This window comes from Melanotaenia boesemani, chromosome 21 (assembly GCF_017639745.1).
Source record: "Melanotaenia boesemani isolate fMelBoe1 chromosome 21, fMelBoe1.pri, whole genome shotgun sequence".
Classification (NCBI taxonomy): domain Eukaryota; kingdom Metazoa; phylum Chordata; class Actinopteri; order Atheriniformes; family Melanotaeniidae; genus Melanotaenia; species Melanotaenia boesemani.
This window is the reverse complement of record NC_055702.1, coordinates 14,585,435-14,612,400: the sequence shown is the minus strand read 5'-3', so window position 1 is coordinate 14,612,400 and position 26,966 is coordinate 14,585,435. Positions and strand designations below refer to the sequence as shown.

The 26,966-nt window shown below is 36.8% G+C and overlaps 1 protein-coding gene across 4 annotated transcripts in view; it reads left to right on the top strand.

Moving 5' to 3' along the window:
• Positions 1–549: 549 nt before the first annotated feature.
• LOC121632725 (protocadherin-15-like) overlaps positions 550–26,966 on the top strand; it is a 210,851-nt gene continuing 184,434 nt past the window's right edge. For all 4 annotated transcript variants that reach the window (XM_041974432.1, XM_041974433.1, XM_041974431.1 and 1 more), the window contains exon 1: positions 550–934. The gene's annotated coding sequence lies outside the window, so the exon portion shown is untranslated. The remainder of the gene's footprint in view (positions 935–26,966) is intronic.

Below are 26,966 nucleotides of genomic sequence, written 5' to 3'. Positions count from 1 at the left end.
CAAAGGGCTTCATGGGAATTAAAATTCCGTTCACCGTGTAGGTTTTCCTGCAATGCTTCCTTACTTATAGCAATGTTTTGGTGGTAATGCCAACGAAAAAAATATTATTATATAATTATTAATAATTACATATTTATTTTATGATATTGTTTATATCAGTTGGACAAGACAATTCAGAGCAGCCGTGACTTTGATTTGAACTGACTTCAGTGTAAAATGATTCTGACGATTTAAAATGTGATAACCCGGTGTTCCCATACTTCCCTGTCCGCCGTGGGGCGCAAAGAGCAGAGCGAAGCGGAACAGAGCGAAGCAACTACCCGGTAATCCGTGCGCTTTTTGCCGTGGACCTAATTAGATTATAGCGCACCGATCCTAGTCTCTGCTGCTTGCTGCTCCTACGGTAAATGTTCGGATACTGTGAGACAAAACCTCCCTTTCGGAGTCTGCATCGTCTCTCTCTCCCTCTCTTTTCCTTCAGCAAATGTCGCCGGGTCTCCGTGTCACCCCCTCCCTCTCTGTCTCACTCTGTGGTTGGGGAAGCAGGAGGGAACACTAGAGCACAGATACTGTTACTCTGCCTCGCCTCCTACAGAGCTCTAAGTCCCACAGCGGAGACTTAAACTAAAGAAGACTTAATGAATAGGAGGACGTTTTCTACTTCATGGGAGCGCGAACAAAACCATTTTGTTAATGTCTTGAAGAAGCTAATAGTGTAGGCTAATATCCCCCACTCCCAAGACTGAGAAGAAGAAGAAAAAAAAAAAAAAAATTGTGGGGTCAGACTTTCATCAGACAGGCGGGTGGATGAGTTTTGTGGATGTTATTTGATGGATTTCTTCGTCGGGCTGTGTCTTACTGCGGCCGAGAGACAGCAACAGTGTGCGGAAAAGTATTTGAATGTTAGACATATGGCTTCGACGAGGATAACACGGTAAGTCGAACAATGTGTCCCTCCTTAGTGAAATATCTCTCTGCTGACTCAGTAATGACTTTAGTAACCCAAAGTGAGCTTTTTCATATACTATATGTGTCTTCGTCAGAGTGCTGCTTGTGTTTTTCTACTATTGTAAGCCTAAATAGTTCCCATGCTCCAGCTGGGTCGTATTATTTTCAGGTTAAAATTAATTAACTTGCACGTGTGGTAATAGAAAAAAAATGCTCCGTTGATTAAACCAGAGACAACACAATAGATTATCGGCGTTACATGCTTGCAGAAGTCTACTAGATTGCAGTAGAGAGGGTTTCCTTAAATCTAGTGAATGATAGAATTCGCTGTCCGTGGTGCTGAAACAGTCTGACCAGATTACCGGTGCTGGTTTAGCGGCTGTAATTGACGTCCGTTTGAATTAATTTAAGGCGACTCCGCGCATTTGTATGCGATGCCCATCTCAAATCTCACATTTTCGCATAGTATCATTTAATCGATTGACACTGATTCGCTGTGATCATAACCATAAGGATGGACTAAATACGAACTTTACTAATTTAATCTACCTATCTTGGTTTCATGTGGGATTTTGTATGCAGTGGATAAACTAATTAATTTATAATCTTCTTGTAATTAATTTCAGAATAACCTGAAAACCTGTTTTAGTTGAACATTTATCACCCCACTGCTCACCTGAAATTCCACCATTATGTTTTATTTTCAACAAGTACACTGTAAGAGGCTCCACGCTGCACTGTATAGGGGTTTGTGTGAGACTGGTTCAGTGAAAAGCAGGTTACCCTACAGCAGCCTGTGTGTCTTGGATTATGGAGAGACAGAAAGAGCGAAAGAGAGTCATCCGATTAGTTGAAATTAAGACAAGCTGTCAGGTCTTCAATACAGAACAGACAAAGTGGAGAAAGTCAAAGTTGAAAGGAGGCTGAAGTGGTGTCAAGTATGTGGAAAAGATCTTGCTGTTTTACCTTATTTGTATTGATTTTGGGGTTGTTTCAAATCTTTATCATTCATTTATTACTGTCTTTTGTCAAACTCGAACGTTCAAATTCAGTTTTAGGCTCACCCAGATGTAACGTGGCTTCCTCGCACATGCTCACCTATATAGTGATAACTGGGACAAACACATGTTGCTGCTGTTTGCATAAAAGTAATGCAGAGTCAGAGTGTATCCAAGTGATTATACCCAGAGGATTATGTGACACAGCTTTCTACCTGTGCGTAATAGACGGAAAAGCTTGTGTGTGGGCTCCTGTGCATGCACATGAAGGTTTGCATGTTTGCAGAGAGGGGTCATCCAGACAGAATGTGCTTTGTGAACCAGGGACCCGTCCACTCTTCACCATGTCAAATCCTGTTAGTCACGCTAGTTGAGAGAGGCACCAGGACTTCTATTTGAATAACTGTAGCTAACACTTTGCCTTTGTATGGGAAATTCTCTATGAAGAAATGTTTCACTGTGGTTGAACATATTTATGTTTTCATTGCAGGGAAACCTTGTTTTTAACACTCTTCCATCAAACGAACCTCTTTTTCCTTTGTTTTTAGGTGCCTGCAAGCTTGAAACTTGGTATGCAAATATTTAAAATTTCTAGTAATATGTGTTAATTTGGGAGAGTGTTTGTAGCACTGGAGGTGTCTTAAATGTGACCATAACATTTCAACTTCATGATATTTATCTGGATAAATGAAGAAGTCACTAAATCCAACCTATAAATTTTTGCTCACAAGAAGTCTTCCACTGAATAGCTTATTTTATTTTTGAGGTAAGCCTATGTGTGATGGCCAATGTTTTAAGGTAATTTAAAGAATGCTAATCAGACACATATATGGATCCCTAAATTATTGATTTCTCATTGACAAAAGGTGGTAAAAATGACTTTTTCGCTACTGATTAAATTTTGTAAAAATGCATCCTGAGAAAATTCTGCTTATAAATTATATTATAAGCCGTAGTTTTAAATTATGAGAGCTTATGATGCTTACAGATTACAGAGATTAAATAACATCTTTGTCATCTTTTTACTAGTTGAAATTTCACTCAAGCCAGCCATTGCAAATGTGTTAATTTCTCATTCTGCTATGTGATCAGGTTAGATGTGCACATCCAAAGTATTTCTGAATTATTTGACAGAAACTCTTGTTTTATTGTGTTTGTTAGATGAAGAACTTATTATTATTATTTTATAGGTTCTCAGTCATGGTCCTTGAGACTATCATGAAGATTACCCTGCAAGATAGAGTTTCAAGGACCATGAGAACCTATAAAAAAAAATAGTCATATACAGTATTTATGCAAGTTATGACAGTTTTTGTGGCTTTATTTCACACTTTTCTTTGGCTTTTGTTGAACTAGTACATTGCCCACTTTTTCATGGTCGCAAAGATAAATATTAGATTTAGAGCCTTTGCCAGAGTGACATCATTAGATGTCATGAGGTTGCACTTGACTGTGACCTCATAATGATGAGGTCTATCCTTGACCTTAACTCATAGAACACAATCCCCACAATGAGGCAATGAATCATCATAACAGCAAGGTGGTTTTGCTGATTCAGATCAACAGAAATACACATTTTAGAGACATTGTTTTATTCACTAGTGAGAAAAAATTGGATTGGATGAAGTTATAAGTTAACTTGGTGTCAAGAAATCAGATTAAAAAAAGACAACCCAATTTTTATTAAATGTTTTAAAAAAAAATACTTCAATTGTCCTGCTTTTTGCCACCATCATGCCCAGGGTAGTCACAACCAAACAATTTATATCAAGTTCTTTATTGATAATTTCAGGCATCTTAACTAAAGTATGATCATTTGATAATACACTTTCTTGTGGTTAAAGTAATGACTTCTTTTTCACATTATTTGTTGTGAAGATTGTATTGAACATATTGAATATTTTGTTACAGCAGTGGACCACATAAACCTATAGGCAGGATTATTGATCAACCTGGTTCCTGCATGTCCCAGCATAGCTGGTTCTGTAAAGCCTTACTCAGGTTTCATTACAGACACCAGGAGCTGTCCAACTGGCAGGATTGATACCCTGAGACGAAGATGACACACATATAAAACCTCCACACTAAGTGCAGTTAGAAGTTTAAGAAAAGCTTTTCAAAGTTCCCCATGATTCGATTAATGCTTCATCACAGAGACATTTAACCTTGCTCCACCTATTTTCCTGTACATGGTAATTGTGCGAAGTTTGACTGATTGAACTGTCACATACTGCTGGCAGAGAAGATCTGAGTTCAGTGCCCTCATTCATCTTGGCAATTAGAAAATCTTTCTCTCTCAAGAGATGACAAGTTTCTTTTTTTTTTTAAAGATATATGTTAGCGATGTCTCAGAATTGGGCATATACGATGTTTGGCTTTTTAAACTCAGATAACAATTAAAAGTTGGCAAATGACTTTTTCCATTTTCTGAATTAGCTTAGTTACCCTCAGTACAGTACTGCCATACACTGATCCAAGGAAAACTGTGCAGACAACTACAATAGAATAGCATTTGAGTATCCTACAGGCTGTGGCAGAGTACAATTTTTGACAAGCATGACATGAGAGAAATAGTTATTTCTGACTGGACCGTGAGAACCATAGCCACACAGCAGGACTTGGAATGTGAGCAGCCTGCCACTGAGCAGGCTGGTAAAAATGGATCCATTGCATCTCAGTGGGCAACACTTAGCAAAAATAACAGTTCAAACCCACTGTCTTTTTATCATGGCTGCCAGTCAAAGCTGGAGATAATAGTTTCTCGCTTTTGTTGTTATTTGAGAAAAAAAAAATAAAAATAATAAGACAGCTTCTGTGTGGCATTTCTAATTTAATTTCAAGTTAAAGTAGCACTACATAACTTTAAAACTTGCTTCTAATTTGTTTTGATGGCACAGTGACATCTACTGTATTATGTACATTCCTGGAGCCGCGGCTGCCCAGCAGCATCCCGAGGCTGAGAAACCGCACTTCACAACTTATTTCTTCCATCTCAGCGCACCGCTTTACAGTATTTTGCTTTGCGGCCCAGAAAAATACAGTAGCAACTGGACATCAACACACTGGCTCTTTTGAATGTGAACCATGGCTGATTTAGCAAAGAAGCCCAAGAGGACATCCTCGGAGGGAGCGAGGGAAAGAAGAAACAAGAGATAAGACTCAACATCGGATTTACTTTTACTTGTTGGAGCGAGCTAAGAGAAAACAGACGGATGCTTAATTAACCGTTGTTAGGAGAAAATCTGCCAAATTTCAATAGTACACAAAGCAATGACATTAATTCTGTCTTTCCACCTCCTTCATGACACTGATTAATGTCCTTTCATAGATGAAAAGCTTAAGTTTTCTCTGCTTATGCCAGCCATCAAGTCTGTTAGATAAGACGGCTGTTCTATGTCTGACAAACAGATCCCACTGTGCTTACACCTTATAGCCGTATTCACATTTATTACTCCACACCTGTGGTATCTACACTCTACATTTGGCCCCAACCCCCCAAGTGGTAAGACTACTTTTTTGAAGGATGTCATAGTGGATTAGCTTCATTGGTGAAAGGAGGCCAAGTTGCTCAGAGTTCCTCAGTTTCTCTCGAAATGTAAAAGAGCACACGCATTTCAAGGTGTAATCCATGTGCTTCAAAAACATACTGTCAGTCAATCTATAGTAACTATATGAAAGGAAACAAAGATAAATTCATTGTAGGAAATATTTATATTAATGTTTGTTTAATTTGTAATTTGTGCATGTGCAAATTTAGTTTGTGTTCATAATTGCTTGATACTGGTGTGTGTATTTGAGCACACATTTGCAATTACCCTGTTGCATAAAAAATAGTTTAGAGACTTTCTAAATAATATAATGCATGCACACCATGATATTGAGACAATTTTCTCCTCATATATGTTTAGTCATCTCAGATTATATTTCTTTAGCCAGTTTAGCCAATTTTAGACCTATATATATATATATATATATATACATTTTTTTTTTTCTTTTTTTTTTTCTTGTGTCTATTTCTGCATGCACTCCTGATTAATAGAGCTTGTATTCGACTTCTTCTCTCAGACAGTAGCTGTTGCACCTCTGCTGGGATGTATATATTTGTCCAGATGCTCCCAACAAGCTTGCACAGACATGTCTTATTGAGTTAGTTAGGCTTCTGTGAACAACACTGGCTGCATCTCAATTAAAGTCTTATTCTTCAGGCCTATGAACTTTTAAGTGCTCCTGTCAGATGCAACAGCGTGTGGTGAAAACCAGACACGATTACCTAGGAAGTACTGGCCTGCTTTTCACCAAATGCAGCTAGAGCTGATAATTTACAGTTAAATAATTCATAATCCAAAAAACTAAAACTTTCTTTTTTATGCATAATACCTTCAAAGAGATTATGTGCTGTGTGTCATCACTATGCAAACTATAAAGAGAACATCACCATTAGATGCAGGTTTGTAATAAAATCCAGTCTGATGTGAAATGTATATTACATTCCTTCTGTCCCTGGGGTTGATTTATTTGTTCTCAGCTACATAGAAAGGGGTGTAGTTCAGTTAATTTATTCAGTTTGAACTGGGTACAATTTCTTCACCTGTACTCCAACTTCAGTGCAAAATTTTTGATCATTGTTGACATTTTGAGTTTCCCAGTTGAGGCAGATGTCACTATGAATGTGTTCATGTAAAGGATTAAACTCTCATTAAACAATACATCCAAGCCCATTGTTTTTATGTGACTGCTGGCCAAAATACTGCCTGCTATTCATATATCTGGCATCCTAAGCGGGAGAATGTAATAGTGCAAGTTGTCAAATAAATTTTTGTTTGGAGCATTTTTTTTTTTATAATTTATTTTTAATTATGGAAAGTGTTAACTCTATTAAAATCTGCATTCAATTAGTCAACTCATTTTCATATGTCACATCTTTTTTGTTTTATTTTAAGAAACATACTCAGTTATGTTAACCTAACACCTCATTGAACTGAAATTCAGATAGACCTCCTGCTTCTAAAACTGGGTCAAAAATTTGTTTTTGGTAGCTTGTGGTGGGTCCCTGTATAAAAACGACTTCACTAGTGTGAGTCCCAGAGTAAGATTAAATTAAGTCCATTTTAATCCTATGTGGTAAAAGTTCTGACAGCCCCCTGCCCTACTTTAATACCCTAAGAAGCTTTCTATCTGATCAGAGGCTCCTAAACCTCTTCAGTCCTGGACCCAAATAAAAAGGAATTAGTGAATGAGCCATAGACATACTGTATTATAACACAGTCTGGTTTGCCATGTAGATTCATTGTCCCCATTGACTCATAATTTCACATTTTGAGGTAATGATACGTGGTCAACAACATTTTGCTTAACAGTTCTATATTTTGTGTAGCTGGAACTGTAAAAATAGAGCATAAGCAATTGGCAATGAGTTAATAAAATAGCAGGCTTTCAATCCATTTTTTTCTTTTGTTTCTGTTTTTTGGCAATAGAAACATAATGGCAACAACAGCAGATATTAAAAATTAAAGTTAAATTTGGCAGCAGTTTGGTAGATAAAGAGCTTGTCAGGAACAATTTTCTATTTATTTGATCCATTAAATAACTCAAAATTTAAAAAGCCAGTCAGTATGTTCAACCAATCTGCTGCTTTGCATTATGTCCTAGATCTGCACTCGGGTTTGCAGGGAAACGTTGCATACTGCACCATCAAACTCCTTAAAAAAAAAGAAAAAAGAGTCAATTTAATATTGTCTGCTGGCATAAGCAATCATTATTTTTTTATTTGAGCTCAAGTTAGCCAGAAAGTCCTCGAAAGATATAAAAAAAATAATTCATCAATTGTGCATTGCCTTCCAAAGTTATGCCTCGGTTGCACATCCCATAGTATTCCACCTACTGTGTTGAGTGATGGGAAGGAAACAAACCACACAAATATCAAACATGACACAAATTCCATGTCTCTTTTCTGAGGAAAGCATCATTTATTGATAAGATACAGTATGCCTTTTTATTATTTACTATTGTTATGATTTGTCCAGGTGGACACTTTCAAGGAAAAATAAGATTTTAAATCACAGAGTGATTTAAAATACAAGTCAGATTTAAGATCTGAAGATGCTCTAGAATAGTGAACATGCACATGTTATATATGTAACCCTCAGCACAAAAAAACAAAAAATCCTAATATGTGATTTAGATAAAAATAATATCATGCGAGTGATGGCTCCATTGACTAATTTAGTGATAATTAACTTATAATAATTAGATCATTTGCTATTCAATCTCTCTGTCCTTCTGCAAGAAGATATCGATGCAGGAATGTGTGCATTATCAGGTGTGGGTGCCTGTGCGTTAGCAGCCACATGCTAAGCCAAAAGAAAGTTGCCAGTGTTAAGCCTTGCCTCTGGCTCAGTGGTGTGTATCTGTATGAGTGTGTGAGACTACTAGAGATAGAAGGAGGGAGATTACTGTGGCTATTGCCAACTTCAAAGTGTCTACTGGTGTTGTGCCAGGTCAGCATGTTTACACAGGTGAATTGGTGTTGGGACACACACTCTTTGAGTCCCACACTCTTATTCGTGCACACATGAAGACACACCTTGATCGTGAACATACACACATGCACACACACATCATGCACATTGCCCAGAGTGCATTGGTCTTATCAGTGGTCCCTGTAAGTTAAGGGAGGCATTTAATCAGGGTCTCCATGCAGCTCTTGGCATTAAACTGATTCCACCATCTCTCCCTCCTCTCTCATGTCTTTCATTCACTTACTCTACCCTCACACTGACAAGTCCTGTTGGCTAAGTATTGCCCAGCCACAGAATTTTGTTCCAGAAAAGTTAAAATTGGATCACTGGAGGCTTAAGATAGTTTACATTCATAGATTTACAAACTTTCTCAGCTACTTTTGGAAAAGATTGTTCAACCTAAATCCTACAAAGTTTGGAAACTGTATAAAATAAAAATAACAGAATGCAGTTCTTTGCTAATTTCATAAACCAATATTGTAACGATAAAAGAACAAAGAAAATATATCAAGTATTGCAACTGAGACATTTTGTTATTTTTATTTTATTGAAAAAAGTATTGGATCATCATAGCAAGCTGATGGTTAATGGCTGCTGCGGCAAACAAATTTGCTTTGCCAAGTGAAGCTTTATAAATATAAGGCCCCTCTTGATACATAATTATTATTCTTTATCTTTAAATTTGACTATTTCTAAATTTATATATTAATGCTGAACCTGACAAGGGCAGTGGGGGCAAAGAAATGAGAAAGTAAACAGAAGAGAAAAAGAGCGTAAATAGAAAAAAAGGAGACAAGACTACACCAGATAAAAACAACAGCATCAGCTGTTCAGTTTACCATACATCCGCCCAGAAGATGTCAGAGGAAGGCCCTAGCCAGAGCGCCCCACAGCCATGAAGGGATGGCAGCCACCAGCCACCCAGAGGCAGGCAGAGCGCATGGCCCAGAGCCTCAGGTGTCCAAAAGCCACCTGCCCAAACAAGGCAGAGGCCCTGCCCAATTCCCATGAGGACCAGGGCATCACTCTTTCTCCTAGTCTTTGAGTCCTTCTGAAGCAGTTTTTGCCATGATCACTCTTCTCCTGCTCTAGGATGCTGCTAATGTGGCTGAAAGCTGTAGCCATGTGGTCAATGACTGGTCAATAGAGAAGTTTAGGAAGGTAGCAAATATGAAAGTAACATGTGCATCAATGCCAGGATGCAGGACTGCCCAGCAAAACAATGGGCTGTAAGAAGATAAGCAGTGTTACTCCCTTTATCTGTCAATGGCTTTATTGTTTTGGCTAATTGTTGGAGCCAAGTTTTGGATACAAATAAGACAAATAGACTTTATTTTACACAGAACTTGAAAAAGATGAAAGAAAATATATTACAAAGTGTCTGGTTTTGTAAAGCTCAAAATGGAAGCTATTTCTATGTCAACACGGATGAGATTTAAAAAGTCTTAAGTGTAATCGGCCTTCTCAAAGGTGATGGTGCATCAAATGTTCAGCTATCTGAAAAAAGAATACCACAAAATATCCCAGTATTGTTTCCATATTTTAATTGCCTGGCAGCTAGAAGCCCACCTTAAAAGTTATCCACTCCACAAACCTTTTTTATTCGTGTTCAAATACAGACTCTTAAAGCAGGCCAATACTCAGATTATGCACACACTGTTCCACTGCTCATAAAAAAACAATCCCACACTCACACAATTGAAATGTACATAGTTTGGTCTACGTGTTGCAAAATACATAGGTATAGTCACAAAAATCTAACCACATTTAGTTTTAATGTTTTTCTTTTCTTTCAAGAAACTGAACAAGAATTTTTTCTTTGATCTTTTATCAGTTGTGCTGAAGTGTAGACTTTAAAGGCAATTGTCACCCAATTGTATGGAGGATGTGGAAACATCCTGATGCTCTGTTTCATTCAATGTTTATAATTTATCTAGCCATACAGAATGATATATCTGCCAAGATTTGCAGCCATGTAATTGTCCTGTAAAAACACACATCTTAAAATTATAACCAGCACTGGAAAATGAAGCATTGCACTGCATAAGATAAGGGGACTGTCACAGTCTGTGGAAGAGCACGGTCAGTAATGGGGTAGATTTTCATGCACATATTGAGGTTGAGGATTTTCTTGGGCTGGTAAGAGACCTGGAGGGAAGAACGATAAAGCTCAAGGTATCACTGGGAGATTCATCCTGTCTTTACTGGTAAAGTCAACCTTGATGCAGCTATGGTGACGTGAATGTTATTATATGTTGTCTATGTATTATGTCATTGTACTTTATCGTTGTAAGTCCATCCACCTGACTTGGAACTAAAGATATAATCTTACATACTTACATGAGAATGTACATTTATGTGCCTAATCCCTATTTTTAAATAAAAAAAACAAAACAAAATCAATATTTGTTTTATTATAATAAAAGATTTAGTTTTTTCTGAACTTAAATGTCAAAATACTTTTTAAGAAATTATAAAGTTACAATTTGCTCTCATCCTTAATACAGTACATTGCATCTCTAAGCTTTACATAAGGTGTCTTTTGGTGTTCATGCTGCAGTGCTGTCCCCACACTAATTTTAGGTGCCATAAGGTAATTGTACCTAAAAAGTAATTATGAGAAGCACATATTGAGAAGTGATGTAGCAGTCAGTCAAAGGGCCTTGGATTGTAAGTTAGCCTTCAAATACAAAGCAGCTGTTCTTTCACTAATATGTTGTATGTTTGATGAGAATTTGAATTAAAACTTTTTTAAAAATGAGACACACTGTTTCCCTACATTTATCTGGTGGTCTGAAAACCAGGTTTTCTTCTGTTGCTCTGTCATGCTAAGGGAACTGACAAAACCAGAGTACAATGTGATGACATTGGTGAGAGAACTAGAATTAAACCTGTACCATTTTTAGTTATGGTTTCTTTATCTGCCAGTTAATTAACTATCAGCTTCTTCCTGCTCCAAAGTATAATTATTGTAACAGCTATTAAATGTTGATTATCAGAGAACTTCTGCTGTAGATATCTTTATATAGTAATGTCATAACAGTCTTTTGCCAACTCATTAAGACTTGCTAAAAGAAAATGTAGCACACTGGTAACGTGAACTCCTAGAAAAGCAGCAAGATTTTAGATTTCAGACTTTTTTCTTATATTTTTTCTGCTCAGTCATGTAAGGTCGAGTTAGCATGTTAATATGCTTTTAACATACAATACGTTGCATGTTTGATACTGAGAAGCCAATCAAGCCTATTCCTTTCCTTACACTTTACCTTTTTCATCCTGTCTTTTCTGGCTGTTTAATGTCCTCTGTGGCTGCTCCAGCTCCCTTTTCAAAACATAAAACTACCAACTTTAAGACCAATTATTTTTACCAGTTCACCAGTATGTTCACCCCCTGTCCATTCTCATTCTCCCCACTGTCATTAATATTTGATAAAGATGTCAGTTTTGATGGATTTTTAAAATGGTAAGTGGTTCTCTCTCTTTTTTTTTCTTCTTTTTTTTATTAAATACCTATGACTATGATTACTCGTTTTCAAAGAAAACAAATCTCCCAAAATGTAAAACGTAGTGGACATTTTTACAACTGATTTAAGATCTTGACCCTTAGATAAAAGAAAACTTCTTAATCCTCAAGAGCTGCTGTTATTGCTGGTTTAACATGCATCCCTGTCTATTTATTTAAAACTTATTTAAGAAAACTGGTTTATCTTAAAATTGGCATCTTTAAAGAGTTAACTTTTCATACATGACCTGTGTGTGCTGATCAGTGTGCTGCGGATTAGCTTTGCAGCCACACTCAGATGACAGCATTTAATATGGCAGCTTAGTGCTGCGTGCAAGCCCTATTAACAGTTCCAGGATAGTATGTCAGTCTCACATTGTGTGGTTCAGGAATTATATGACTTGAGTGGTACATGTAAGTGTTATAGGTCTGATATTTAAAGTTCCAGGAAATGAAGCGTGCTGGTTGGAGCTTATTGTTGTGGTGTTAGACTCTCATTCAGGTATACTTGTATGAATCTGCTTCAAATGTGTCTAATACATTAAGTCCCTGCTTCTTACCAAATTGGAAAAAGTAATCTTTAAGTGAACATTTAGAATTTGCAGGAACATTTCCTGCTAAGGACCGAGAATAAACATTTTCTAAGGCTTCAAACTCAGTCCAGATATCACTGAAATGGATGTTATTGAATGCAGACTCCTGCTTTTCCAAATGACTTTTTCCCAGACACATTGCATTCTCAAGGCTAGACTTGCATACAGCCAGCAAAAGGCATTTAGATTTCTTGATAGTTTTCAAGCTTGAAATATATGAGCATAGGAAAAGTCTATTTTCACCTTTGTGTTTGATCAAAAAAGTGTCTGAATACTGTATAATCCAGGCACACAGTGCAGACTCTGACTTTGTAAATATGTGTACAAACAAACCTTAAATTTTCTAATTAAGTCAACATTTATTGTTTTTTTTTTTTAATATTGACATTTGAATACTGTAGGGTTAACAATGCACACAAATAGGCTGCACAGTAGAAGCTACTTTCTCAAATGTTGCAACACCTTTCTCCAGTTAGATTACAGCTAAACAGCCAGTGAATCAACATGTGTGGCTTTAGCTCAAGTCACAAATCAACACACTAACAAGTCAAACTAGTCAAACACAAGTCAAAACACTAACATCTTATAGCTGCAAGTTTACTCATTGTTTGCTGGAGTTGGAAAAATAAAGTATTAGAATAATTGTAATGGGAGTGGCATTAGCAGTGATTTCAACCACATGAGTTGGGATGTGAGATTTATTGCTATCCACAAAGTTATGTGACTGTAAAATAATTGAGGAGCAGAAAGGTGAAGGCTATATGACTGATCAGCCATGGTCGTTGGTGGCAGGACAATCTGTCATAGTTAACTTGTACTTACACCATGTTAACCATAAGGCATGCCTCATTATTCACTCTCTCGCATGTGAATGGGAACATGTGAATTCATCAGCTCATCTACATTTCCGCACATATAACACGTACATGCCAACTGTGCTCCATTGTTTGGTGTGAGAAGACAGAAAATGGAGGGTCAAAGTGTAACTGTGCTAACCTGGTCCTTTAAATACAAAGTGAATTAAATGGAAAATGTGTTTGTATGCATGGCATTTCATAAATTATTAGCTTTACATTATTTCTCTGAACCTAAAAATCCTTTACTTCTCTTACCTGCCAGTATGCAGTCAAGTCCCTAAACCTTATGAAGATGCTGTTGGAATGTTTTTTTTTTTTTTCTTGTTGTTAATCACTATCATTAGATGGCATATAAAGTATGATAAAACATTACTATGAAAAAAGAAGAAAAAACAGTCTCTAAATAATAATAAATAATTTACTGATCTTAAAGTGGGAGCTTTTTTGTCTGAATCTCCATCCTTGTGTTTGTTGTCTTCCTCTAAACCAGCGGGAGCATCTTCCTCTGGTGCTCCATTTCTTTTTGAAAGGGCAGTACAGATTACTGGTGACAAAAGAAAGAGGTAGGAAGAGAAGACCTCTTCTCTGTGCAACAACACTGCATTTACATTTGAAACTGCTACCAATACAGAATATTTTATTTTCTTAGTGTTGACTTAGATTTGTGTTCCACTTTGCAATAAGTCTTATTATTATCTTATATTAATTAGGCTTTTAGCTTTGTTCTAGTTGCTCCTGAGAGACACGTTTGTTAATTTAACAGTTAAATGCTCCTCTGAGATCACTGGGTGGTCCTTATTATGAGGTGAACAGGTGGCATATTGTTGTATCTGCTTTTTATTTCTTTCTTTGTGTGGGGCATGGCCCAAAACAACTTATTATAAGAAGTGGTCGACATTAACAAAAAAAATAAATAAATAAAAAAATGGCCTTGACATTTTGGGCCAGGATGGCCCATATACAATCACGCACACCACAAATCCTTACACTCACTTCAGTGTGAATATCAACTGTGAACCTCCTTGAAACCACTAAAACCATTCTGTGAGCAGGAACCAGTGAGTGTTAAATACTTCCATTTTTGTAATTTGTTAATAAAGTAAACATCTATACTATACACAGAAGTGAATATTGAAGCATTCATCCTACTTTGTGTTCAGTGAAGGGAAGAAAATAGAAAAAATGAACATGAGAAATAATGGATTAGATTAAAACTGTTCATGGACAAAGTGTAGAAACAGTGTCTCTGTGTCTGCTGCCTGCTCTGCTCTTCAGGAGATCTCATCCAGGTTCAACTAAAGATTGATTCAGTTAGATCATTTAATGATTCAGTCAGGTCCTGAATTATTGGATTCTTTGGTAAAAAGGGAAACAGCTGCATCAGTGTTAACATTTGTAATGTGTATGCTAAATTTAAAAACACAATCAGTTAACCAGCTATTCTCCTGCTGGAAACTCTGATTTCAACTAATTTCATAAATGTAAGGAGATAAACTAAGATGTAAAACGGCTCGTCTATACACATGCTACCATTACTTCATGATACCTTTGTAAACAGCTGGCGGGCATTGATCAGACTTACTGGGTTTAATGGGTCTCTTTAATCAGAACAGAACCAGGGGCAGAAAAGCCCTGCGGTTTACCACAAATTCTATCATCATCACCCACAGCAGCTAATGAAGGTCCTGCTGCAATAAAACTGTCAATCATTTATAACTTATTATGGCATCATTATCTACCCTGTTGTTGTTGTTGTTGTTTTTAGATAATTCTGTAACTAAATAGAAAGAGCTGGTAACAGAAATACCAGGATCATGCGTATAAATGGCTATAGGTGATGCATCACTAAAATCCTCCATTTCTTAAATGTAGCCTTTGGCTTAATATCATCATTTATACGAGGAAGTTATTGTCCATACCCCTGCATTAAATATAGCACAACACCCCATTTGATTAGTGATTGTACTTAAAGAAGGAGAATGTTTTAATTATAGCCATATCTGCTGACATGCAGCAGTGTGCCACAGCAGGCAATGTGTGGGTTGCGATCGCTTTCCACTCATAGCCTAGTAAATGTCCCCATTCTCTCATATGCACACTGCAGGTTTTATAGAGACTAAATGAGAGGCTGAACTGCTCTTGCCAGCCCTCCACGACTTGTTGACAAAGCACATTCATGAATATTGCATAGCTGACAGTTAGAGAGAACTCGCACACTTGACAAATTCCAAATATGTTTTCAACCACTCAGTCCAGGCAAGCCAAGATGTCCAGCCTGGCAAAGCATGATGTTGAGAGACATATTGATCTGGTTTGAGTGATAGGGTGAACAATGGAAAGCCTTCAAACAAAATTCAGACAAGTAGGAAAATAAAATAAGAATCTACTCAAATGCTGTGCTATACTAAGACACCAGCAAATACAGAACGTTAATTTCATTTTGATACCATGTAAACTTTGAATTTAGTTATATTGTGTGTTTTCAACAATCAACCTGCCTGGAGCAGTTTCAATATTTTAAAAAGCAATAGAACCGAACTGAAAGGGGTTTATATGATAAATGAGAGTAGACCTTTTAGGAGCTGACACAACATGAATCAAACATGAATCATTTACATAAAAGACTGTGAAGGGAATATTGCTGTGGCAGTTAAAAAAAAAAAAAAGGAATGAAACAAACATGTACATTTACACGCCAGCAATTCAAAGCATTGCATAATTACTTGGAATAGCAAATATTTAAGACACTATCCAGATCTATTTTGTCTCTAGGGTTTACTATCTTTAACTCTCTTCTCACTGTTTGCTTCAGTTCTTAATTCTCTTTTTATTTTCTACTTCTCTGGTCCCTTGTGTGCTCTGTGGTTATGCCAATTTGGTATATGTTCATAATATTTGCCCTGCTATGCTCATCTCCTTCTTTTTGCCTCTGGAATAGCACAACAAATCAATACATATATTTTCGCAGCCCAAACGTTATTTCATTGTGCCTTCCAAAAGCTCAGCACTAATAAACTGATTACATTTAGAAAGGGAAGGTCCTTAGAGGCAGATGTGAGCAAATCCCACAGATTGCTTCATTTATTTTGCAGCTCTTGAGGTCACATAACGAGTGTCAGTTTGGTTGACATGAATGTGTGCCAGTTTAATGTTGCCACTTAGCATTGTAGCTTTCTTAATGCATTCAAGTGCTTACGAAAATATTAAAATTACAACTTGAGTGCAATAGAATGTGCTATGCAACGGAAAACACCCTGAAAACTTAATGAGATATTATTGGCAGTGAAGTGAAATCTTTTAAAACAATGCTAACTGTGAGATGCCCTGATGCAACTTTAAGGGGGAAAAAAAAACACCATCTCACTATAAAGCTAACAGCTGGTCGTCGTTTTCTTAATCTGTGTTGAGTATATTGACTTGAGTCAGCCCCTGATTCTGCTTATATTTGGCCTGCTTCTTCTGTAATGCATCACTTTATGTTCTTATTTAAAGAACAGCTGGTGGTCATGTGTCACAGCAGAATAAATTTTATTATCAGAAGCACTCAAAGGCTACACATTTACCTTGAGAATATGTAATATCACTAAGACTACATTGAGGGCTGTAAAATTGTGTGATGGTAAGTTTTTACTGTTGGAGATTTATGTCTTGACAGTTTTAGAGAATTGAAACTGGAGCTGTGCACCATGTGTTAAATATTGTTAAATGGTATATGTGAACCCAACTTTTTTTTTCTGAATCTGAATAGTTTTGTTGCCTGAAGCTAACTAAATTTAAAAATAGACCTTTGCAAGTGTAAACAGAAATAAGCAGTGGCAAAAGATAAAAGTAAGTCCAAAACTAATGATAAAAGTGTTAATTAAAATAGAAAAAGAACAGAAAAATAAATGATGATGAAGAAAAATCTAGACAAAAGGAAAACAGTAGCTTATTGTGTCTCTTCTGGAAAGTACTAAGGTAAGGAGTAGTAGTGATGCTGCGGTGCAGTTTTACTTTTTATTTTGTTTTGTCTTTCTAAATAACTTTCTTCTGTATTAAATTGGAAGTTTAAGTTTATGCTGTAGAATCGTCTTTGTATAATTCTAACCACTTTATGTATGACCAAAGTATAAAATCCATAACTTGGATGGGAAAGTAAAACTTTTCTTATAATCATATACAGGCTCTTTCATTCGGCTCATATTGTACTGCATCATTATCTGCCTAGTTCTTATTTTGTGGGTTTTGGAGTCAGTTTTTATAATTTTGTTGATTTTTTTCTATGTTTTATTAGGTCTTACTCCCTGTCTGATGTTTAAAAGTTGCTTGTTACTAGTGTATTTCAGTCCTGTTCTATCCAGTGCAATTTAAGCTTTTTTTTTTTTTAATTGTTGGGATTTTAGTACTTGGTTCCTCTGTGCCTGGTCTTATCTCCTTTGTCTGATTTCTGCATCGTCCTCTCCTGTCTCCTCCACCCTCACATTGAAATATTTTGAAGGTTATCCCAATTCCTAAAATTTACTTGGAAGAATTGACAAGAGAGGAAGCTTGTCAAAAGTGAGGATGCAACAGCATATGCTTTGCAGAAGTCTTTTCTTGGCACCCACAGCTGAAGAGTCATGGTAATCCTACATTTTATAATGAATTAAAAAAAAGGGTTTCTACTTTGTCACTAACAGACTTAATGTTCATCTATCAGAGGGAATTAAATAAAGTCTTAAGTTGCAAATAAACAATGGTTAGATGATACAGTTCTGTCACACATCTTGTTTAGTTGGCGTTGGTTTATCACTCTTCCAGGCACATATACACCTCAATTTATTAATTCCTTTTCATGGCTTTGTAAAATCAGCCTTGTCATCTAATTTTCTATTAAGACTTCTTTGCTTGGAGTCCTTGTATTGATAACATGTTTGTTTTTTATTTTTTTTTTGTCATATAAAGTGAATTATTTTACGTCATTTCATTGACCCCCTTTCATGTTTTGTCATGTGTTTAGGTCCTCTTTTGACTGCTCACTACAAAGGTTCTGCCTGAAACTCTTGATCTTTTCGCATATGCCTCTTGAGCTGGAAGTGATGCACCTTGTTGTGTTGTGTGAAAGTGTAGAGGTGACATGGTGGGTCAGAGTTGATCTGCTCCTGATGTGCCTCTGAGCCTGGAAGAGAGAAAGTGACATGGGTAAAATTGGCACTCTTCGGTGTGTGGTTACACACATAACGCTGGCATCACATAATTTTCCTCTCTAAGCTGGGACACACTAATGTGGGGCTATGTTTGGTATCTCTGAATTACCAAAGACAGACAGTGGATTTAAAGAGGATGGCTTTTTGGAACCTACTGTTTTAGTTTCTTTCTTCCCACACAAATGGCCCTGTCAGCTCTGTGTAGTCAGGTTATTAGTGAAAAATGGAGTGTAAAGCAGGTTCTCATCTTTTGTTGAAGACATGTCAAACCAGCCACCAAGTAGACATATGAATAAAAGTGGCTTATGTGAATAAAACCACTAAATAGCATATTAATTGAAAGAGCAAATCCCCAAAAATGAAGTGTTAAGCTCTGGATGATCCTCACACTCACAGCTGATACTCAGGTAGATTGGCAGAAAAAGATGAGCAAAGTGCCCAACCATTAACTTACTGGACTGACTGCTGAACACCAACTGTGTGTGTAGGAGTGGGAGCTTTGGATTTTTCTCTCCGATTATGCCAAGTTTCATGGATTTTGTGCTCAAACAGTAATTCCAACTGCACTAGTTTGCATATTTGCTAACACTGTTTGCCATATATTCATTATCTGATACATGTTGACAGGATGACTATAAAAACTAACAAAACATGTTTTATTTTACAAGAATAACTGCAGTGTTATGTTTTACCTTTCATTATTGTTTCCCTAAAAGAAAAACAGTCTAAAAGAATATTTAAAAAAAAAAAAAGTCTGCTATTAATGAGTTTACTGTTTGTGCCCTCTAGGTAAACTGTGAGTCCAGTGAGCAAGATAATAAACCTCACTACTTGGCTGAGGCACATAAGGCTGTTAACCAACTGTCAAATGAAATGAACAAAAGAGAGAAAGAAAGAAACTGTCCCATTTTGACTGCAGAGGACCAGAAAAAGCAGACACTGACCAGCAGGCACAAAGTTGCAAGAAAAAACAGACAGAAAAGAAACACACAACTGTCTGTCTCTGACATTACAAGGAAAATATTACTATTTGTTGCACACACACACACACACACGCAACTAGACGGAAACTTAGAGGATATGAGTATCTTAATAAAGAATGTCAACATTTTTACTTTCACATACCATTACTTGTCTTCGTTTGACTATTTCTAACCCTTGCAAAGTCTCTCTAGTATCTCTCTATTATTTTTCATTCCTTGTCATTTCCTATTCTTTTTCTCCCTCTGTTTATCTTTTTTTCCCCATTGCCAGCCTTTCTGTCCAAATCTCCAGCTAGCTATGCCCTCTTCTCATTTGTACCCCTGCTCTGGGATCACTATCCATCAATAAGTAGTTGTTGATGATCAGTGAAAGAAGTTCAAGCCACATATTCTGCCTTTTGATTTTTGTCTAAAATTGTCATACCATTAATATACAATCTATTGTTGTCACTTGTATTCTTTTTACGTTCAACCTATCTCTCCTTTTGTTCTCTGGTCTTCCTCCCTTTCTCTGTTTTCACCGTATTTCTTTGTTCCTCTCTCCTCCTCGTTTCCTTTGTGTGCACAGCTGTCGGGTGTATTTCCACTCCTCTCTGGAGGAATAAAACTTTTTGAAGTTCTAGCAGAGGAGAAGCGCCTTCAGCTCTAATCCACTTCATCCTGGTTTCTGACACTTAGAGCATGGCCTGTGATTGCCTGCAACAGGGCTCTGTTAAATTTACAAGAGAATTAAACATAAGGCAGCTCTGCCCAGCACACAAACTCTCCCACCATTGTGATCCTAAACTGGTTCTGACTAGGGCCAGTACTGTCATGCCAACATCTGGTAATTCCAGAGAAAAATGTTTATACATTCATTGTTCTTGATTCCCATAGATTCTGTATTGCTGCTAGTGACTATTAATTCAAATTTTAATCCAAATTTTAACTAAACGCCCAGTAACCAATGGCTCAGCATCTGGGGACTAAGATTATTTATAGTTATTTGGTTATAAAGGTTTTTATTTCAGGTGCATTACCAGCAACAGCATTAATAGACCATAAATAATAGATCTTTAGCTATATATATATATATATATATATATATATATATATACATATATATATATATATGTATGTATATATATATGTGTGTGTGTGTGTGTGTGTGTGTGTGTGTGCGTGTCTTTCTGAAAATAAATTAGCTATATATGCTCCTCCTCCACCCAAATTCTAAATGGTCAACACTTACATATCTGCTATTAAACTAGTACACCACAATTAACAGAGTGCTTTGTAGAATTTAGTGCAATATCTGCCGTGCTTTCTGCCATAAGGGTTATAATGAAGGGTTCAGTGTCTTTCCCAAAGCCAGTGACCAGGGATGGCTAGGGTGGTACTGGCCACTTGTAAAATTTGATTAGACACCCCAGGTGCCACCTTAGATGATTGACAAGTGTAACTACACCGGTTTAAAAAATAAAAAAGTCTCCTAATTAGTCATGGATTGAAAATATTGGCAATTTGCTGTATATTTCTAGAAGACGTGCTGTCCCTGTTCAAGTACCAATAGTCTCATGAAAGGCTGTTGACCTAATGTTAGCCTGGAGCTATGTAGCAGTGCTAATCTAGTTATATGATAGAAATAGATTTTAAGTAGTTTTAAGATAATGCAAGAAACAGCCTGTAACCAGTCTAATTTTGTATGGAAAATATTTCTGACTTTTTTAGAGGAGGGGCACAGTTTAGGTTGAGACAGACCCCAGTTTCAGTGTCAAAAGCCTGACAGCTCCTAACATGGAGCTAGTAGTGGTCAGGCACAAAGATCCAGTCTACCACAGTCAGTGGTAGTACAGCAGAACTGCTTGGGGGAGAAGCCAATGATTCCCCAAGTTCCACAAACTGTGCCCCAAAAGAAAAAACTTACCTTTCTATGGAACTTTATGAACTTCTTACAAATATTTCCACCTGGTGACCCAGATCATTAGTGTAAAGATGTTTTATTTCTCCAATGTGACCACAGTTATCACAGCAGTGTATGTGAGTGAGTGTGTTAGAGGAACACAATCATTTCCTATGGCCCTCTTGATGAAGTCTAGCTCCACCACCACTGACTTGCGGGCATGCTGAGAATTGAACCAGCGATCCTGCAACTGCTCCAACTCCTGTCTCCTCTTTAGAGAAAAACATCCTCCAAAATGACATCCTGCACACTGAAAATGACAGTTTGTGGATTATGCTGAAGCAGGCCTGCTTAACTGCACTTAGAGCTGCCAATTTGGCCATGACTGGTGTAAATAAACAGAAAAAATCAGTGTTTTAACCTGATGCAGCATATGGATACAGCAGCTCTCACGCTTAGACGGCACTTCTGATAAATAGCATTAAATCGTAGATCACCGCTGGGTTGGTGCAGCCCAGTGCTGGTAACTTAGCAACTCTTTGCTACATTTTGCTGTGTAACATATCCTGTGGGGAGTGTTCAAAAAATCACTTGGTACTTATTTATCAATCCTTACACCCTTCTGTATAACAGTTTCACCAAGATCATCCTTTGTTTCTGGTTACAATGACAACTCTTTAATACACTGGGGAGTGAGTGACACAAGCACAACATTAAGTATGATCACAGCAGCTGACATTGAGATGAATAGGATGCACATGGTTTGTAATTATTTTTTTTCCCTCTAGAGGGAATTTTTTTTAACATAAAAACAAAATAATAATGAAAGTGAAGATGGAGAAGATAGTGACGTGTTCTGGGGGGTGATAACACTGGCAGGAATGATCTCCAGTGCCTTTCTGTCTTGTATTGGAATTGAAGAATTCTCACTGAGCACACTCTATTGTTTCTATGCTGTGCTGTGTAGAGGATATAAGAAAGCTTCCACTATTTTCAGCAGCTTGTGCAGCATTCTTTTCTGGACAATCAGCTCCAGTAGCACCAGAGTTATCCCCAGAACAGAACCAGCCTCGATCAGTTTGTTCGGTCTCTTTAAGTTTCTGGCTCTGATGCCCCAACAGGTGGCTGCAAAGCTGATTTTCCACAACAGACTCATACAAGATATGCCATATTTTGGTGCAGACATTGAATGATCTCAGCTTCCTTAAGAAGTAGTCTGCTCTGTCCCAACTTGTAGACGCCTCTGTGTTCCATTTCCACCCTAGTCTGTTGTCTACCAGAGGTACCTGTATTTCTCCATCACCTGCACCTCTTCTCCCAGGATGTAAACAGTGTTTTGTTCACTCCTGAAGACAACAGTCATCTCTTTTTTTTTGTTTGTGTCCAAGATGAAGTGATTTATTTCTGAACCTTCTCACAAATTGACTGTCCACTTCTCTGTACTCAGCTTCTTGTCCATCACTGATACTCCCCACAACTGCAGAGTCACAGTATTTCTGCAGATAGGGCTCAGAGTTGGAAGTCTGATGTGTACAGTGTGAAGAGAAAAGCTAAGAGTACGGTCCATTGTGGCGCTCCAGTGCTGCAGACCACCATCTCAGACACACAACCTTTCAGTCTCACAAACTGTGGTCTGTTATGTAGTCATAAATCCAGGTGGTTGTGGAGGTATCCACCTGGAATTTATGGCTTCTCACATATTGGGGCAGACTGTATTTTATTAAAAAAATATTTAAGAAATCAAAAAACTCAATGCAACTCAACCCTAATGCAAACCCAGGCTGTGTGATGTGCCCTTTCTAACTCTCTCCAAATCCAAATTTCACATAAAAATATAACATTTTTTTTTTTTATTTTAAGAAAATTTAAGAGAACAAAACATGGTTATACAAGCAGGATTTCAGGAGAGCAAAGCAGAAACTTGAGAATGGTTTGAAAGGCCCTGTGGGTTAATGTGCAGAAGACACATTACAGCACAACTCAATTTCAGGTGTGTATTACTTTCAACCGAGGCTGAAAATATGTGTATGAGAAGCTTCAACTTGAATTTGACTGTATCAAAAACATTACTCCTTTCAATTTTCACTTCCCAAGTTGCTTGAAAGACACAATGCTGCAGAACTTGGCCTGGCTACACAAGATTCATCAATTAATGCAGTGTGTGGAGATTTGGTGAACTAAATTGCATATGCAGACTGGACTTATACTTGAGTAATATGTGTTGCTAAAATCTAACTAATGTGGGGCACACATTTCAAAAAATTTTCATGACCAAGGATGGCAAATGCTCGATTATTTTAAATCTTATAAGATTATCCTATAAGATTATCCTGTGGTCTGAGGCGTGTTAAGAGTGAATTTGTATCAACAATTGGCTCCGAAACGGGTCGTGGCCGACAATCACAAATATTAAACTTGTTCAAATCTTTACAACCAAAAATCTTCCTGTGTGTGGGGAAAGCGCCTGAGTTGTGACTCTGTGAATTGTGACGTAGAACAGAATGTAGCCAGTCAAGAGAGCGAGCTGACTGGGGAGCAAGGAGCTATATAAAGTCTGTGTACATGCTGTCTGCAGTCTGTTATGTTTTTTTGTTTTAGTTTGGGATTTTTTTGCTAACAATAGTCACAAGACCCCCATCATTACTTCATGATGTATGTCCTCTGCTATGCTGGGTGTTGTGTTTTCCGATTGTTTTTCTTTGTTTTTGTTAGATCACGTTTAATAACGCAAGATTTCTGGCTCGGAGGACTAGAGTCTAGATCGAATTGTTATGCGTGTGATGTTCCGTGCTGAGACTTCCAAAGAACACCACACACAGTATGATCAAAACGGTTAAATCCCTGATTTTTTATTATTATGTGTGGGGTCTCTAACAGATAAAAAGTCCCTTCAGATTTACAAAATCCTTATGTGTCTAACCAGGTTAAGCTGCGCTAAGCTGAGGCTCCCTGATAGCAGGGAACCTCTTTCCACCAGGAAGTGTTAATCTTGCAAACTACATTTTGTGTTCCTTAAAAGAATAGATTTTTAAAGCTTTATATAACTTGTTATGGTTTAAAAAAACCAATTAATTAAAAAGAAATTAAAAATAAAGCAGAACATCTACAAACAGACATAACTGCCTCCAAATCATCCTACATTTTCTTATAAAACATTTATAATTAGTGAGTATTATAAGCAGTGTTATATCAAGTCAAGCTGTAACTCAGTTATTCTTCTTCTTATTATTATTATTATTTTTCTGAAAAAAAGATCAATAAAATAAAAATATGATTACTATTCAGTAATGGTGTTTTAGACCTGTTTTTTTTTTATTTAAAAGTGCCATCCAATCCGATACTTCATACATAAAATTTGTATAAAATGTACAAATAAAAGCTATAAAAGCGATTTTTGTTTTCAGACACAAACCAAAGAAAACAAACAGTTTTTTCAGGCTTTGCGCTGGAATGTAGCTGTGTATGTGACAACTGGGACTGTGCTTCAATTTCATAGTGATGTCACAACAATTGATGGATTTGATTAGGACAGAAATGTCAGTTAAGTTTGCAGCTGTGCTGCAGTGCTTAAAGAAGAAAAAAATGAGCAGAACAGGACAAAAGTTTGGACAAAAGATATGTAATATGAAACAATTCAGTGCAAGTTAACAAGTGAAAAGAGATATAACATTTCATAATCTCGAGGGAACATCAGTATGAATAATTTTTGTTCAGATTAATGTAATTGCTTCCAACAAACTTTAAGCTAGGTCCACAAATGAGCTTTGTGCATTTGTTTACTAGTGACACATTAGCATCACTAGTACTAAACAAATTAATGAGCATTGAACATAGTTACTGTTCACACAAAACTCCTTAAGTGGTGTTTCTCTTGCCTACCTTGTTTTTATATTATGTGTGTGTTTTTTCTTTTGACTTGTAAAGCTTCAAATTAAATAATTTAATTATATTTTGCATTGCTCTTGTTTACTTACTGTTGTCTGATATTCATCACCAGGCATTTGGAATGACACAGTTTTTATGTGTAATCAGGTATTAAACCACTACATTTTTTAATTTTTCACATTTAGTTGCTCATTTTACTGTGTGCATATCTGGTGTTGGGGTGTTTACAGGAAAGTTGTGATCAGATAAGAGCTAATTAAGCATTGATAATAATTTAATGCAATATTGTTTTGGATAAGGATCACTGTTATTGTATTGTGAATACTATCAACAAAGTTTGTCAGGCTGCATACATTTTCAGACTTTTTCTTGTGTTACAACTAGGGATGTAACGATTAAAGATTTTGTTAATACAATTGTTGTCAAATCACGGCATCCAACTATCTTTTTAATAACCAGGACCATTTATCTGTAATTAAATGCTGTTTCTTCAACAACCCATTGCATTTTGACAACTAAAAGACTTTGAGCTTATGAGCCGCTTATGTTTGAACAGCGAAACTGTCGAAAAGGACGTATTTTGGTTTTGTCATCTTATAATGTAACGTTCAGTAAACGCTGCTGAAAGAATCCTGTTGTTGCTGTAAATCCAGTCAGTTACATATATTTACAATATTGCTGATGTACTGAACTACTGTACATTTACTTTTTAATTTGGTGTAAAAGGCTGGTGAACATCCTGCAGGTGGTGAAATGTATTAAATGAAATAAATGGAAAAAAATTCCTCCTTTCTCTGCAACTTTTTATGTCACAGTTTACAGGTTGGTGAGCCATCGTCCATAATGACAACTTGGTCTTTTTTACTATACAGTACCTGACCAAAAGAATCCAACAAGGGTGAGATAATCTATTTTTCTGGAGCAAATAACTCTTCCTGTACCATACGTTCCCATTTAAGGCCTGCCTCTTCCTAAACTCACATGGAATGGAAACAAAGCGACACAAGGGGCAACATGCATGTGGTGTACTTTTGTTTTTGTCCTGTGCGGATGTTGTGTGGATCTACATTATGGTGCAGACAATCTTTTATGGAAAGTGACAATATTGAGGGATCTTTACAATTAATTAATTTTGGCGTTCAATACTGTGATTCATTGTGTAATTAAGTAACTATGACGTCCCCAGCCTCAGCCCAAAGTTAAATAAATACTACCACTTTAAAGCGTATTAAGACTATATATTGTGAGGATGTTACTCGTATAAAAAATACTTTAGTATGTGATGTTACGCTTAGGGACATTAACGAGGGCTGCACTTTGGTCCCCATGCATGCTAGTTAAATGTAGAGCATATATAAGAGCAGAACTTTCTCTAAGTGCTGCCCTCATTAGCACACCGGTGCTTGTTCTACCATTTCAAATTAAATGTCTGCTGTGATATTCTATCATTTTTTGCTATCCACTTACTCGTGCAAAGTTGACGTTAATATTCATGCATCAGTGGAAGAAAATTTTCTACCTAAATAGCACAAAAACTATGTTGAACTACTACTCCTCAAAGTTTGAGAGATTAAAACTGTATTTTGTACATCTAATTTGAATTTTTAACCACTTTGAAACAGCCAGCACAAATAT